The sequence below is a fragment of the Euprymna scolopes genome, chromosome 15 (assembly GCF_053919585.1).
Source record: "Euprymna scolopes isolate OS-2025 chromosome 15, ASM5391958v1, whole genome shotgun sequence".
In the NCBI taxonomy this organism is placed as follows: domain Eukaryota; kingdom Metazoa; phylum Mollusca; class Cephalopoda; order Sepiida; family Sepiolidae; genus Euprymna; species Euprymna scolopes.
The window spans coordinates 53221360-53240154 of NC_136496.1; the positions used below are offsets into that span (position 1 = coordinate 53221360).

The window sequence follows — 18795 nt, forward strand, 5'->3', positions numbered from 1 at the left end:
AAGAAATGTTGCAAGCCTGTCTCTGCTTTATTGTTATATTCATGGCAAGTATTCGTCTGAGTTCCAATGTATGGTCCTCCCTTGCCCGACTTTCATGAAAAACACTTGTCTAGCTGAAACCACTATCAATAATTTCCCCCACTCTTTATCTGTGCCTAAACCTAAATGTAGATTCTATGAACAAAGCTTCTTTCTTAGAACTGCCTGCCTGTGGAACTCTCTTCCATTTTCCTGCTTTCCAGCTGACTAAAATATGGTTGTCTTCAAGTCCAACATGAACAAGTTGTTTATGAGATGTCCTCTTAAGTAATCCAATTTACCTAATTTCCACACCTAACGATTATTATGATATTGTCCCATTGATTACCATGCACTCATTAACCCTTATCTTCGAGTGATCTCTCGACCTTGATAAGTAATAACTCCTTTGTAAAAAGAAAATGTCAACCTTAGCCGTAAAAATTATTTCGACACGTGCAATTGATGTAGACATTCTTCTACAGAAGTAAAAGACTCTAAAAACATGAAATTTGCATTTTGAATATTTTCTTTGGTTCAGTTCTGTTTGCAGAAAACACTGCGTCTTTTGCATGCTCCGACCTGATAGTTGATCTCTAGTAATCCTTTCTGACTGAGGCAGGTTAGGAAGTTAAGTCTTGTTAGATTCACAATTAATCCTATCGCAAGAAAGTTGAAAAATTCAATAAAGGTCACAATGAAATGCTGTGATTGATTCTTTCTTCTTCTAAGGTTCCCAAACTCATAATTCAGGATTCTATTTTAGGAGATTAACCACAGAAATTATGAGTTCTATGAATAAGTTTCTGTGGATGAATGGGCCGGAAAGGGTTTTCCCATTAGTTTTTATACAGACATGAAAAACACTTCCTTTCATATCAAAATTCAAACTGGAACTGATTTGGTGCCCTTTGGTATGCCACACATGATTAAATGCTTTAAGGAATGGATTTGTTTACAAAGGAAAAAACGCTCAAAGGTAACTCCCTAAATGCAATAGTAGAAGTATTTCAGGCAATGCAAATTTCAACACTTTCCCCAAAAAGAAGCAAAAAATAATGAATATTCATTTCTTTTTCTAACAAGAAAATATCCCTCCATCTGTCAATTCTACAAGCTAAATTTATTCCTTAAAAGGTTTTTTTATTGTCATTAATATTTTAACTTTATGTGATGCTACTAGAGCAAACAATACATGTTTTATAGAAGTAATGTTAAGCATTTTTTATTTTTACAATCAAGAATAATTTTACAACTTTTATAACGATGAATAATTGATTGCTTTATTATATTATTAAATAGCAAAACACATGGCCGTTAAAACGCTTTGGATAATCACAGATTTCAAGGGGTTTCTGCTAAAATAGTCATATTTTAAAAACCAAAGCACTTTAAGTCTTCAAAATACCACCGTTTTGTTCAGAAATGAATATACTTTCAAATGAATTAGTAAATAATAACATACATTATATATTTTTAGAGTTTTAGAGCAAATAAAGTGATAAAAATGTGAACATCATAAAACGGCATTTTCGGTAAGATTTTATAATAATTTCTAAACATTCGTACCATGTTTCTGTGAAGAATTTTTTTAATGAAATTTGGAAATTAGCCAAAAGAGATGTCATTTTTAATAATTTCGAGTGTCCGAAATTCATTTGACAACTCGTTTTTTTTGTTGTGTTAAAAAAAAGATTTCAAAATGATGAGTATTGAAAATTTTGAAAAAAATTTTCTTCGGACACTCACTATTAAATAAACAATCTTATTATGTTTATTTGTTAAAAAGATGATTGAACAGTGTTTTCTCCAGTGGTATGTAGCAATTTAAAAACATAATATCCGAAAAAATCGTTATGAATTTGAATCAAGACTTCTGTAGTATTAGTGATAGTAGCAGCAGCAGTGATAACATGGTGTAAACAGACGTTTTGTTTTTGTTGTTTATTTTTATTTCAAATCGATTTTTTTTAATTGAAAATTTGGTTATAAATAAAAATTCTTACATGTTTAGTTAAAGCTTATTTTGTTATCAAGCATACAAATATTTTTTAAAATTAGGTATTATTAAATTTTAAAATATTTTAACAAGTGAAAATATGAACTATCATTGTTTTGGTTCACGTGTACGAATGGTACGCACACTTCTAATTTTCGTCCCTTAAAAAATGTTTTCAGTGAATTATTATCAAATGGAAACTAATTTACCCGATTATTAAAAATAAAATTAAAAAAATAATCAATATTTAAATATTTGTAGGAGGTGCTCAGTTAAAAAATAAAAAGGTAGGAAAAGATATGAAATGTAATTAAAAATCAAAATAACATTAATTCAAAATTTTTAACAATTTGTCAGCTTTAGCAAAAACTTGTTTCTTTTTTTATATTTAAATAGAATTTAGATACATGATATTTTTCCAAGCATCATGTTTTCTGTTAGAGGGACGTCACTTTTTTAAATAACATTTATTTTTGTCTGTTTGTCATAATTCTTGTAAAGTTTCACAATGGGTATCAAACACCCTCTTAAAAAAAAACAAAAAACAAACTCACTTAATTCTATGTCTAATCACACTAAGTGGCAGAGCTCCCCACTAAACAAACTTCCTCTGTGAGCTCATATTAGCGTAAAAAAACCCATAAAAACATTTAAAGAAAGTGCACATGATTAATCTCCCATAACAAAATAAGTTGGTCAACTGTCCTAAAATGCTAGGATCGTCTTGAAATGGTGAATTATTTTACATTTATGTGAAACCAACCCCCATTCTAAATTCTAAAATTGTTTTTATTTTGTTTCTATCAAGTCTTCAGGATGTTCACACATAATTTTCCTTAGCCCTATCATTAACCCAAAGTCAAAGTGGTAACCTCCCCACCTTCTCATAATTGCACAAAGACCCTCTTAAAACCATGCATAATCGCCTTTTAGAAAACAAACAAACAAAAAAACACCCAGGATTTATCTATCATAGGAAAAAGGGGGGGGTAACTGCCTTAAAACGCTCGAATGATTCAAAATGGGAAATCATTTTACATAAAATTATAAAATAATTTTTGTTTATCTTTTAAAGTTTTTCAAGTTGTTCACATGCAATTATCTATAAAGGTAGAATCACATATTTTGGAGAGGTGGTCAGATGGGGGAGGGGTAGCAGAAGGTATTAATCTACAATAATACCAAAGAAATATTGCAATATATTCATTTTTAACCAATCCTAGATTTCGATTTCAGTTTTTGGCACATAAAATGCATTACAACTAAACTTTGAGTTCTCTAACTTTTCTTTTAATGAATACATGGCATTTTTAAGCAATTGCAGCATATTTATGTGCATTTACTGCAGATTATTTGGAAACCATTCATTTCTGGAGTTTCAGTAGCATATTCAGATTCCTTGCACAAAAATACACTTATATGGCAAATTTCATTGCTTAGTCTTGTGTTTTAATGAAGATATAGCATTTTTACTGAAAAAGTAGTGGTAAAAAATGTAACAAAATGCATATGGTCTTAAAGAGGTGAAAATATCCAACCACGCAGAGAATAAAAATAGTCATAACTTCCTTGATTTTAATTGGATTTAAAAAATTTAAAAAGATTCTTTCTTAGCTTATCAAGCTCTTTCTATATATACCAATATTGAAATATTTTAAGCCATTTAAATTTTTTCATGCATATTGCTATATTAAATCATATCTCTCTGATAGGTTCATAACAGTAGTTGATGGGCAGAAATCAGAAGCTCTTAGTATTAATGCTTGAGTCCCTTAGGGGTCCATCTTGGGCCCAACTCTCTTCTTGATCTATATTAATGATCTTCCAAATCACATCCTTACATCATTCGTAGACATCTATGCTGATGACACTACTATCTATGGTAGCACATCTAAGACAGTAAACGACCAAGTTCTCTCTGATTCTCTCTCCTCTGATCTTGAGCAAGTGGTACAATGGGGAAAGTTACTTTTAATGCATCTAAAACCAAACTTTTATCTTTACATCATCAACGTTCTGATCCTCATCTGGCATCAATTGAAATGGATGGCTCTCGTCTTGGGGAGGCGTCATGTTTTGACAAGCTTCTGGGCTTGACTTTTACTCCTGATCTTAAATGGAACACATACATTAAATCCGTTGCCAAAGCCTCTGGAAAAATGGTCGGATCCTTCTATCGATCCAGTAGATATCTCACTGCTGATGCAATTCTCTATCTATGTAAGAGCCAAGGATGTCCAAGGATGGAGTACTGTTGCCACATCTGGGAAGGAGCTGCTAGAAAGGACTTATCCTCCCTTGATAGAGTTCAAAATAGACTTCGTAGACTTGTAGGGAATGTCCTTTTCTGTTCCCTGCAACCTCTTTCTCACAGAAGAGATGTTGCGAGTTTGTCTCTGCTTTAACGATATTTTCATGGCAAGTGCTCGGCTGAGCTCCATTCTATGGTCCCCCCTCGCCAAACTTTCAGAAGAAAAACCCTTCTAGCAGAAAACACTATCACTAATTTCTCCCACTCTTTATCTGTGCCTAAACCTAAACGTAGATTCCATGAGCAAAGCTTCTTTCTTAGAACTGCACGCCTGTGGAATTGTCTTCCGTTTTCCAGCTGACTACAATATGGTTGTCTTCAAGTCTAACGTAAACAAGTTTTTGATGAGCAGTTCAATATAAGTTAACAGATTTACCGAATCTCCATTACTAACAGTTACTATATTGTCCAATTTCTCCTGTAGACTCTTTAACCCTTATCCTCGAGTGGCCTCTTGGCCTTGATAAGTGGTGAGCCTATGTAAAAAAAAAAAAAAAGAAAAACCTCAAGGTTTTATGAGAATGAAAGAGTTAATTACTTTTTAATTGTCAAGGTATATCTTCCTTTTACCCTAAATATGACAAGAGAAGCTTTATTAGGAGTGTTTTATATATTAACATTAGCATGAGAAGAGACTTGAGCCTGATGATCTGGACAAAGCCAATCTTCACAAGTCTTTTCTTCAGAGACTCTCACACAGTCAAAGAGGTACCATCTGCTGCATTCATCACAACATATCATTGGGGAGAATTATCATTTCTGATAGCACAAATGGAGCAGAAATAAGATTACCCTCTTCTTCATAATCAGTCTCTACATGGTCTGCAGAAGAAACTTCCCTAATGTCTCAGGTATACAAATGCTTTAGGGAATGGATTTTTTAACAACTATTCCTTAATATACAACCAGAACAAACTTGTCTGTCTTTCCTGCAAATGAGATGAAGACCTCTACCAAAACTCCAGAATGGCGTGCTCCAGTTTGGTGACTTCAGCAAAACATCAGTGACTGATATTTTTCTAGTACAATGACATATTTCTTTCCTTTTCTCTCAAGGAAAGAAGATAATCATTTTGCCAGTTTTTACGGAATTTCTCCACAAAGTTCTCCCGTAATGGAAGAGATTTCAATAATTTAATCCTATTTGGAGGATTGAGACAAGTAATCAGCCTCATAGTTTCTTAGTGATAAATGCAGTCAGAATATCTAGACTATTGTCAGACGAAGCAATATAAGTGAGTGGTATGTCGTTAATGATTTCTCAACATCCGAAATGATTGTTAGGAAATCAAAATTCTAATTTCTTTATTCCTATTAACTTGTTAAAACACTTTAACCGTCTGGATTATTCATTCCCATGCACCCCAATGCCAGGTGGAATAAAGAGGGATGGTGATCTGAGTAACAGACATTGATCTGAAGTTTTCATTGAATTCATTGGAAACAAGTACTTCCAATAATTCATTGGAAACAAGTACTTCCAATAATTCATTGGAAACAAGTACTTCCAATAATTCATTGGAAACAAGTACTTCCAATAATTCATTGGAAACAAGTACTTCCAATAATTCATTGGAAACAAGTACTTCCAATAATTCATTGGAAACAAGTACTTCCAATAATTCATTGGAAACAAGTACTTCCAATAATTCATTGGAAACAAGTACTTCCAATAATTCATTGGAAACAAGTACTTCCAATAATTCATTGGAAACAAGTACTTCCAATAATTCATTGGAAACAAGTACTTCCAATAATTCATTGGAAACAAGTACTTCCAATAATTCATTGGAAACAAGTACTTCCAATAATTCATTGGAAACAAGTACTTCCAATAATTCATTGGAAACAAGTACTTCCAATAATTCATTGGAAACAAGTACTTCCAATAATACTATTCCTGTGGCCAAGAAAGTCCTGGCATTATCCAAATAAACATGTGTAGGAACACCAAATAAATGCCAGCAAAAATGACCACATATCCATATTGGGCAACAACTCCAAGTAAACTGTTTGGAAACTTGTACAATTAAACAACAAAATGGACATTTTTGATTCATCTCCATGAACATTAATGACCAGTAAAATCTACCCCAACTTGCAAGAAGGGATGAACAAAATGAACTGTGCACACACAACTGTTGGTGCCTCAAAGGGTAAAGAATTTATCCTTTTACATACAGGACAAGGTTGGATTACAGCCTTTATAGACTGTCTTACTTGGGGAAACCAGAACCTCATTAACCTCAACTTGGTCAACAACTCAAATGTCCTTCATTAATTACTAGTTTTGTCAGATGATGATGCTTTCCCAATAAGGCTGGATGTTTCACTTGATAAGGATGGATATTCGAACCCTGAATACCATCCATAGATCAAATCAAACCTTCTTCATGGAAGAATAAACCAAGACTAACGACTCTTGGCACATTTTTTACAGATGTTTTATTTAAAATATTGACTGCTTCTCTGAGAACTCTTCTCTTTGCATATTTATCAGTAGTAACAATTCAGTCTTTTTGGAGGTGTCAGTTTATTGAATGAATTCCAAAACTTTCTTTAAAATGTTAATCAGCTAAGTTAATGATGAAAAGTTACATATCTCTAAAGGCTTATGTCATGAGGTATCATCTGTATACAAACATGAGATAATTCTCTTATTAGTGCCATTAAGACATGGAAGAGTGGCAGCCGACAATTCAATACCACTTTACCCAATCAGAGCCGTAGACTCATGAGATTGGCAGAACTTAGTATAGGAAATATATTGAGTAACAGGGTTCTATAGACAAATTTATCTTTAGTGGACCTTTGACAACTAAATATTTTCGTTTACTAGCCAAATAGAGAAGTTACTGGCCAAACCCACGTGATTTTTTGGAATATGACATCTTTGTTCTGTGACGTTTATGTACATAAAGTTTTTTTGTATTTTTTTAATAAGTGTAATTCTAAATATACAACAAATTTTATGTTGATACTTGAAGGTATAAACATTCTAATTTCTGCAGATATTTTTTTAAACAGCCTTCATAAAAAAAGAGTATATTGTTACATTAAACTTTTATTGTTTAAATAATTTGACTTCATTTTATTTAAAAAAAAAGTTGAAAAGATATTTTTCTCTTAGTAGTTAGCTTTGGAAGACTGTCAGTGAAAGAAATACAATCGCTAAAAGATAAGCGTTTCATTATTTCTAATCACCACTTTAAAAAATCACTTGCAAATGCGACTGTTTCACTTGCAATGTAGAGTCCTGAGTAAGTAGGTCTGCAGGATTCTTGGATACAGGAACATATTTGTAAAGGATTGGAATGTTAAACTCATTCTTCAACTCCACCATTTTTTTTTGAATGTTCTTAATACAGTTTTATTGCCCTTAGATGATTTTCCGTTTAGAACCTAAGATAAAACAACCTGAGCATCAGTAATGAGATACAGTAAGTACAACTGGTGCGATAGATCTCAAAACATTGTTAAGGTTAAGAATAGAGCTAAAATTTCCAGAGAGAGTAGGGATTTTTTTTTTTTTTTTTTTTTTTTGAGAGGAACCGCCTTGGTCTTTGCAAAAATCTAAAAAAACATTCATTTCCTTTGAGAAATTACGGAAGCATAAGAATTCAACAGTAGAAGCTCTATCATAAGTGAATTGTTCAGCATATTCGAGTATAAAACTCAAGATGAATGGACTAGTATTAAAACCAGAGATAATATATTTATTAATATAAATAACCAATGAAAGTATATATAATATATTTATGCGTGAAGGTAAGCAGACAATCACCATCCTTTAGGGGAATAAAAAATCCATTTTTAATGGTAACTTCTGCACCTGGTTTAACAACAAAACAATTTGGAGATGCAATGGTAGTTTTGGAAGTCTTTCCGAATACATGCTTCTTTCTTGGTGACTCAACGGTGAGAATGGTTGTTCCGTTCTAGATTTTGGTATGTGCGGATGTAGCTGACAAGGCTGATTCTGGCCTTGAACTGCCTTTCACAGTGAGGGCAGGTAGTTCCATTTCCAATTGGAGGATTGGCTTGAGAGTATTCTCTCTCCCTCCTGCTGTTTCTCTTCTTCTTGTGGTTCGCATGTTAGGTGGCCATGCCTTTGGCAATTATATGCCTCCAGGTTTACCTATCCTTAGCCTGGATCTTCCATGTATATGTATTGATGCCACACTTTAAATTTGCTTTCAAAAGATCTTTGTATCACTTCTTTTGGTCTCTTTGAGTGTGCTTTCCTTCTTTTAATTGCTCATAGAAGAGTTGCTTTGGCAACCAGGAATCCGATATCCTGATGATCTAACCTGACCACCTCATCCATCCATAGCCTTTAGCTCCTGGAGGGGCATAGGCCATCCACAACTTTGTAGATGCTTTTGTAGCGAGGATTTCTTTTTTTCGGGGTGAGGGTGCTGGCCCCATGCCTAACCTTCCCAGAAATTGCATACATCGCCTAGCCTTCCTAAATGGTCACCTATCTGGTACTGGCCAGGCTCAACGTTGCTTAACTTTGGTGATCTGGTAAGAATCGGTGTGTCAATGTGATTTTGCTGTACCCGACCACCTCAGCTGGTTTCTAATGACAATGGCTTTGATGCTGGTGATGTTGGCCTTCTGGAGGACACTGAGGTTGGTGCGATAGTAACCCCAGATGTTCAAAATGCTCTGCAGGCAGCGTTAGTAAAACTTCTCCAGTGTCTTGAGGTATCGGCAGTATGTCATCCAAGTCTCTGAGGTGTAGAGATGTGTCGAGAGCATGACAGCTTTGTATACAACCATTTTTGGTGTCTGTTTAGATGTCTGTCTTGAAACATGAGTTCGAGGATGGCCATGGGTGACTCCTGTGTATTTTAGTAGCAGTACACATGAAAAACTTGAAACTGCTTTCATACATATGGCAGACATAAAAAGAGCTTGATGATTTATGAAAGAATCTTTTTTAATTTTAAAAATCTGACCAAAAATAAGGAAGTTATGTCTATTTTTGTGCCTCACTGATTTGAATATTTTTCCCTCTTTAATACCATATGCGTTTTGTCATATTTTTTACACTACTTTTCAGTAAAAATTCTATATCTTTGTTAAAACACAAGATAAAACAATTAGAATGGCTGTATAAATGTACTTTTGTGCAAGAAATCTGTATATGGCACTGAAATTCTCCAGAAATTTATGGTTTCCAAGTAATCTGCAGTAAATGCACATAAATATACTGCAATATCATACAAATTCCACATGTATCCATTAAAAAAAATTACAGAATTTAAAGTTGAATTGTAATGTATTTTATGTACAAGAAACTGCAATCTAATATTAAAACTGTTTAAAAATGAATATATTGCAAAATGTTTTTGGTATTATTATAGATTAACACCTTTTGCTAAGTTGTCGCCACCCAAAATATGTAATTCTCCCTTTTTTAGGCAATTACATTTGAACACACTGAAAAACTTGACAAATTAAAAATATATATATATATATATAAATTAAATATAAAAAATTAATCTACTATATAATAAAATGATTGCAGAAATTCCCCTCTGGACCAAATTACGATAGATTTGCAATAACAAATGCCACATACAAATTATGTCTAAACTATTACCCACCATCTTATGTAACTTTTGAATGTCGTTACATACACATTTATTCATTATAATAAATCCTACCTTACGACATCATCACAGCTACCAACACCTATAGACGAAATAGTCTGTATTTTCCTCTATAAGATAAAAGTCCTCCCATCACCACTGGGTAATTATTTAAACATTATAACTATATTGCCTTTACACCCTTATTAACACTCATACACATACAACTACATTTACACTTCACTATTTAAAAATAATGATTTTCCCCCATTGACAATTCGGCTAATCTTATTGGCTAAGACCATAAAATTCTATTATTCCGGAATGCACACATTCATAAAAAAAAAGCGATCACGTCAAACCTTATTCAATATGGCCACCCAATTTACATGAAACATTACTTATTATTAAACTAAATAAAAAATTCTACCACACACATATTCATAACTTTAGTATACCCTCATCTTTTACGGCACACACATTATCGGCATGGATTGTTTTAAATCAATTATAATTTTCAATCATCACTTTTCCGCGATGTTACGGACTAATCTTTACAAAAACTTACCATAACATTTACTTTTAAGTTACACAAATAAATAATCGTACATTTGGTACAATTAAGTTTGCACAGTTTCTTTGGTTTCAGCATTGTAAATTATACCATTTTGTATTATTTAGCTTAACATTATTTACATATTGGTATAATATAAAAATTTTGTCACAGCTTTACAATATCATGTACGGTTTCAGCATCCTAAATTATGTGAAGATAAAATGAATTAATCACTAAAGAAACAAATATAAGCTGTGGTCTTCACCCAAGTATTAACAGAAAACCACCGAACCAACAATACTTTCATTACATGAAAACATTTATACAAAAAGCGGCGGCACCTTTTCCTTTGATTTAACAGTGATATGGTATGGTTCTAAAAAAATAATTACGAACCAACAATATTTCCTCTATATGAAAACATTTTCAAAATAAGCTGCGGCAACTATTTCTTTTTTTTTTTTTTTTAATTAAACAGTACATGTATGTATGGTATCAGCGTCCTAAATTATGCGACGATAAAATGAACTGATTTCTAAGTAAATGAATATGAACTGTTGTTTCCACCCGAGTATTATCAGAAAACCACCGAACCAATGATACTTTAATTACATAAAATCATTTACTCAAGAAGTGGCGGTTATAAATTTATAACTTAAAATATTGCAGCATTAATAATTTATATATAATGTTAAATTGAATTTTAAAAAAATTTTTAATGCTGCAATATTTTAAGTTATAAATTTATAATATTTTTTGCTAGAATATCTTGTCCTTTTCTTTTCCTGTTTTAACAACTAGTCTTTTTACTTTTCTAAGCTTAATCTTAATCATATTACTTTTCATGCTTGCATTTTTCTATGTAATAAGTCAGTTCATTGTGCAAAAGATCAATCAGCTAATGCTAATATTTAAAATTTAAAAATTAATCATAATGCAAGATTTCATCTGGAGCAGAATATCATAAAATATTTCATTTTTATTCTTAGTTTTATTATTTGAAAGCATTTATTATAAAGTAAGGGGAATATATAAACAGGCCGAATTAATTGTCGTTGCCTGGTGTAAGTATTTAGTTAGAAGACAATAGAACTTTATTTCAATACCATTTCCACCTTGGTATAGATTCAGACTTGTTGCATGTCCAAATATGCATATATTAAAAAAAACAAAAGAAAAAAAAAAAAAAAAAAAAACTTAAATATGAATTAGACTAACTGAATATATTCCCAACCCCACCACCTGTCAACTTATCATGATCCTTCCTCTCTTAATGGCGGTTATACTTATTCCAAACAAATTCTCACAGTGAATATTCACTCATTCTTTCCTCAAGCTATAGGCCTACATATATTGCTTAAATCGGTTTACATATATTGCTTAAATCAGTTTACTTATATTGCTTAAATCAGTTTACTTATATTGCTTAAATCAGTTTACATATATTGCTTAAATCGGTTTACTTATATTGCTTAAATCAGTTTACTTATTTTGCTTCAATCAGTTTACTTATATTGCTTCAATCGGTTTACTTATATTGCTTAACTCAGTTTATTTATATTGCTTAAATCAGTTTACTTATATTGTTTAAATCAGTTATATTGCTTAAATCAGTTATATTGCTTAAATCAGTTTACATATATTGCTTAAATCGGTTTACTTATATTACTTAAATCGGTTTACATATATTGCTTAAATCATTTTACTTATATTGCTTAAATCGGTTTACTTGTATTGCTTAAATCAATTTACTTATATTGCTTAAATCGGTTTACATATATTGCTTAAATCAGTTTACTTATATTGCTTAAATCAGTTTACATATATTGCTTAAATCAGTTTACTTATATTGCTTAAATCAGTTTACATATATTGCTTAAATCAGTTTACTTATATTGCTTAACTCGGTTTAATTATATTGCTTAAATTAGTTTACTTATATTGCTTAAATCGGTTTACTTATATTGCTTAACTAAGTTTATTTATATTGCTTAAATCAGTTTACTTATATTGTTTAAATCAGTTATATTGCTTAAATCAGTTATTTTGCTTAAATCAGTTTACATATATTGCTTAAATCGGTTTACTTATATTACTAAAATCGGTTTACATATATTGCTTAAATCATTTTACTTATATTGCTTAAATCGGTTTACTTATATTGCTTAAATCAGTTTACTTATATTGCTTAAATCGGTTTACTTATATTGTTTAAATCGGTTTACTTGTATTGCTTAAATCGGTTTACTTATATTGCTAAATCGGTTTACTTATATTGCTTAAATCGGTTTACTTATATTGCTAAATCGGTTTACTTATATTGCTTAAATCAGTTTACTTATATTGCTTAACTCGGTTTACTTGTATTGCTTAAATCGGTTTACTTATATTGCTTAAATCGGTTTACTTATATTGCTTAAATCGGTTTACTTATATTGCTTAAATCAGTTTACATATATTGCTTAAATCAGTTTACTTATATTGCTTAAATCGGTTTACTTATATTGCTTAAATCGGTTTACTTATATTGCTTAAATCGTTTTACTTATATTGCTTAAATCGGTTTACTTGTATTGCTTAAATCGGTTTACTTATATTGCTAAATCGGTTTACTTATATTGCTTAAATCGGTTTACTTATATTGCTAAATCGGTTTACTTATATTGCTTAAATCAGTTTACTTATATTGCTTAAATCAGTTTACTTATATTGCTTAAATCAGTTTACTTATATTGCTTAAATCAGTTTACTTATACTGCTTAAATCAGTTTACATATATTGCTTAAATCAGTTTACATATATTGCTTAACTCGGTTTACTTATATTGCTTAAATCGGTTTACTTATATTGCTTAAATCGGTTTACATATATTGCTTAAATCGGTTTACATATATTGCTTAAATCGGTTTACATATATTGCTTAACTCGGTTTACTTATATTGTTTAAATCAGTTTACTTATATTGTTTAAATCAGTTTACTTATATTGCTTAAATCGGTTTACATATAGTGCTTAAATCGGTTTACATATATTGCTTAAATCGGTTTACTTATATTGCTTAAATCGGTTTACTTATATTGCTAAATCGGTTTACTTATATTGCTTAAATCAGTTTACTTATATTGCTTTAATCGGTTTACTTGTATTGCTTAAATCGGTTTACTTATATTGCTTAAATCAGTTTACTTATATTGCTTAAATCGGTTTACTTATATTGCTTAAATCGGTTTACTTATATTGCTTAAATCATTTTACTTATATTGCTTAAATCGGTTTACTTGTATTGCTTAAATCGGTTTACTTATATTGCTAAATCGGTTTACTTATATTGCTTGAATCGGTTTACTTATATTGCTAAATCGGTTTACTTATATTGCTTATATCAGTTTACTTATATTGTTTAAATCAGTTATATTGCTTAAATCAGTTATATTGCTTAAATCAGTTTACATATATTGCTTAAATCGGTTTACTTATATTACTTAAATCGGTTTACATATATTGCTTAAATCATTTTACTTATATTGCTTAAATCGGTTTACTTGTATTGCTTAAATCAGTTTACTTGTATTGCTTAAATCAGTTTACTTATATTGCTTAAATCGGTTTACTTATATTGCTTAAATACTTTTACTTATATTGCTTAAATCAGTTTACATATATTGCTTAAATCGGTTTACATATATTGCTTAAATCAGTTTACTTATATTGCTTAAATCGGTTTACATATATTGCTTAAATCAGTTTACTTATATTGCTTAAATCGGTTTACATATATTGCTTAAATCAGTTTACTTATATTGCTTAACTCGGTTTAATTATATTGCTTAAATTAGTTTACTTATATTGCTTAAATCGGTTTACTTATATCGCTTAACTCAGTTTATTTATATTGCTTAAATCAGTTTACTTATATTGTTTAAATCAGTTATATTGCTTAAATCAGTTATATTGCTTAAATCAGTTTACATATATTGCTTAAATCGGTTTACTTATATTACTAAAATCGGTTTACATATATTGCTTAAATAATTTTACTTATATTGCTTAAATCGGTTTACTTATATTGCTTAAATCAGTTTACTTATATTGCTTAAATCAGTTTACTTATATTGCTAAATCGGTTTACTTATATTGCTTAAATCGGTTTACTTATATTGCTAAATCAGTTTACTTATATTGCTTAAATCAGTTTACTTATATTGCTTAACTCGGTTTACTTGTATTGCTTAAATCGGTTTACTTATATTGCTTAAATCGGTTTACTTATATTGCTTATATCGGTTTACTTATATTGCTTAAATCGGTTTACTTATATTGCTTATATCGGTTTACTTATATTGCTTAAATCGGTTTACTTATATTGCTTAAATCAGGGTTACTTATATTGCTTAAATCAGTTTACTTATATTGCTTAAATCGGTTTACTTATATTGCTTAAATCATTTTACTTATATTGCTTAAATCGGTTTACTTGTATTGCTTAAATCGGTTTACTTATATTGCTAAATCGGTTTACTTATATTGCTTAAATCGGTTTACTTATATTGCTAAATCGGTTTACTTATATTGCTTAAATCAGTTTACTTATATTGCTTAAATCAGTTTACTTATATTGCTTAAATCAGTTTACTTATATTGCTTAAATCAGTTTACATATATTGCTTAAATCAGTTTACATATATTGCTTAACTCGGTTTACTTATATTGCTTAAATCGGTTTACTTATATTGCTTAAATCGGTTTACATATATTGCTTAAATCGGTTTACATATATTGCTTAAATCGGTTTACATATATTGCTTAACTCGGTTTACTTATATTGTTTAAATCAGTTTACTTATATTGCTTAAATCAGTTTACTTATATTGCTTAAATCAGTTTACTTATATTGCTTAACTCAGTTTACTTATATTGCTTAAATCGGTTTACTTATATTGTTTAAATCGGTTTACTTATATTGCTTAAATCGGTTTACTTATATTGCTTAAATCAGTTGACATATATTGCTTAAATCGGTTTACATATATTGCTTAAATCGGTTTACTTATATTGTTTAAATCAGTTTACTTATATTGCTTAAATCGGTTTACATATATTGCTTAAATCGGTTTACATATATTGCTTAAATCGGTTTACTTATATTGTTTAAATCGGTTTATTTATGTTGCTTAAATCAGTTATATTGCTTAAATCAGTTATATTGCTTAAATCAGTTATATTGCTTAAATCAGTTATATTGCTTAAATCAGTTTACTTTTATTGCTTAAATCGGTTTACTTATATTGCTTAAATCGGTTGACATATATTGCTTAAATCGGTTTACATATATTGCTTAAATCGGTTTACTTATATTGTTTAAATCAGTTTACTTATATTGCTTTAATCGGTTTACATATATTGCTTAAATCGGTTTACATATATTGCTTAAATCGGTTTACTTATATTGTTTAAATCGGTTTATTTATGTTGCTTAAATCAGTTATATTGCTTAAATCAGTTATATTGCTTAAATCAATTTACATATATTGCTTAAATCGGTTTACTTATATTGCTTAAATCGGTTTACTTATATTGCTTAAATCGGTTTACTTATATTGCTTAAATCAGTTTACTTATATTGCTTAAATCAGTTTACTTATATTGCTTAAATCGGTTTACTTATATTGCTTAAATCGGTTTACATATATTGCTTAAATCGGTTTACTTATATTGCTTAAATCGGTTTACTTATATTGCTTAAATCAGTTTACTTGTATTGCTTAAATCGGTTTACTTATATTGCTTAAATCGGTTTACTTATATTGCTTAAATCGGTTTACTTATATTGCTTAAATCGGTTTACTTATATTGCTTAAATCGGTTTACTTATATTGCTTAAATCGGTTTACTTATATTGCTAAATCGGTTTACTTATATTGCTAAATCAGTTTACTTATATTGCTTAAATCGGTTTACATATATTGCTTAAATCAGTTTACTTGTATTGCTTAAATCAGTTTTCTTATATTGCTTAAATCAGTTTACATATATTGCTTAAATCAGTTTACTTATATTGCTTAAATCAGTTTACATATATTGCTTTAATCAGTTTACTTATATTGCTTAACTCGGTTTACTTATATTGCTTAAATTAGTTTACTTATATTGCTTAAATCGGTTTACTTATATTGCTTAACTCAGTTTATTTATATTGCTTAAATCAGTTTACTTATATTGTTTAAATCAGTTATATTGCTTAAATCAGTTATATTGCTTAAATCAGTTTACATATATTGCTTAAATCGGTTTATTTATATTACTAAAATCGGTTTACATATATTGCTTAAATCATTTTACTTATATTGCTTAAATCGGTTTACTTATATTGCTTAAATCAGTTTACTTATTTTGCTTAAATCGGTTTACTTATATTGCTTAAATCAGTTTACTTATATTGCTTAAATCAGTTTTCATATGTTGCTTAAATCAGTTTACATATATTGCTTAACTCGGTTTACTTATATTGCTTAACTCGGTTTACTTATATTGCTTAAATTAGTTTACTTGTATTGCTTAAATCGGTTTACATATATTGCTTAAATCGGTTTACATATATTGCTTAAATCGGTTTACTTATATTGCTTAAATCGGTTTACATATATTGCTTAAATCGGTTTACATATATTGCTTAAATCGGTTTACTTATATTGTTTAAATCGGTTTATTTATATTGCTTAAATCAGTTTACTTATATTGCTTAAATCAGTTCACATATATTGCTTAAATCAGTTTACTTATATTGCTTAAATCGGTTTACTTATATTGCTTAAATCGGTTTACTTATATTGCTTAAATCGGTTTACTTATATTGCTTAAATCGGTTTACTTATATTGCTTAAATCGGTTTACTTATATTGCTTAAATCGGTTTACTTATATTGCTTAAATCGGTTTACTTATATTGCTTAAATCAGTTTACTTATATTGCTTAAATCAGTTTACTTATATTGCTTAAATCGGTTTACTTATATTGCTTAAAGCATTTTACTTATATTGCTTAAATCGGTTTACTTATATTGCTTAAATCGGTTTACTTATATTGCTTAAATCGGTTTACTTATATTGCTTAAATCGGTTTACTTGTATTGCTTCAATCAGTTTACTTATATTGCTAAATCGGTTTACTTATATTGCTTAAATCGGTTTACTTATATTGCTAAATCGGTTTACTTATATTGCTTAAATCAGTTTACTTATATTTCTTAAATCAATTTACTTATATTTCTTAAATCAGTTTACTTTTATTGCTTAAATCAGTTTACTTATATTGCTTAACTCGGTTTACTTATATTGCTTAAATCGGTTTACTTATATTGCTTAAATCGGTTTACTTATATTGTTTAAATCGGTTTACTTATATTGCTTAAATCGGTTTACTTATATTGCTTAAATCGGTTTACATATATTGCTTAAATCGGTTTACATATATTGCTTAAATCGGTTTACTTATATTGTTTAAATCGGTTTACTTATATTGCTTAAATCGGTTTACTTATATTGTTTAAATCAGTTTACTTATATTGCTTAAATCGGTTTACATATATTGCTTAAATCGGTTTACTTATATTGTTTAAATCGGTTTATTTATGTTGCTTAAATCAGTTATATTGCTTAAATCAGTTATATTGCTTAAATCAGTTTACTTATATTGCTTAAATCGGTTTACTTATATTGCTTAAATCGGTTTACTTATATTGCTTTAATCGGTTTACTTATATTGCTTAAATCGGTTTACTTATATTGTTTAAATCAGTTTACTTATATTGCTTAAATCGGTTTACATATATTGCTTAAATCGGTTTACTTATATTGTTTAAATCGGTTTATTTATGTTGCTTAAATCAGTTATATTGCTTAAATCAGTTATATTGCTTAAATCAGTTTACTTATATTGCTTAAATCGGTTTACTTATATTGCTTAAATCGGTTTACTTATATTGCTTAAATCAGTTTACTTATATTGCTTAAATCGGTTTACTTATATTGCTTAAATCGGTTTACTTATATTGCTTAAATCGGTTTACTTATATTGCTTAAATCGGTTTACTTATATTGCTTAAATCGGTTTACTTATATTGCTTAAATCGGTTTACTTATATTGCTTAAATCGGTTTACTTATATTGCTTAAATCGGTTTACTTATATTGCTTAAATCAGTTTACTTGTATTGCTTAAATCGGTTTACTTATATTGCTTAAATCAGTTTACTTATATTGCTTAAATCGGTTTACTTATATTGCTTAAATCGGTTTACTTATATTGCTTAAATC

The 18795-nt window shown here is 29.4% G+C and overlaps 1 protein-coding gene across 1 annotated transcript in view; it reads left to right on the plus strand.

Annotated features, from left to right (window-relative positions):
• Positions 1-18795, plus strand: part of LOC145293827 (splicing factor 45-like) — a 269412-nt gene that overhangs the window by 2133 nt on the left and 248484 nt on the right. The window lies entirely within an intron of this gene.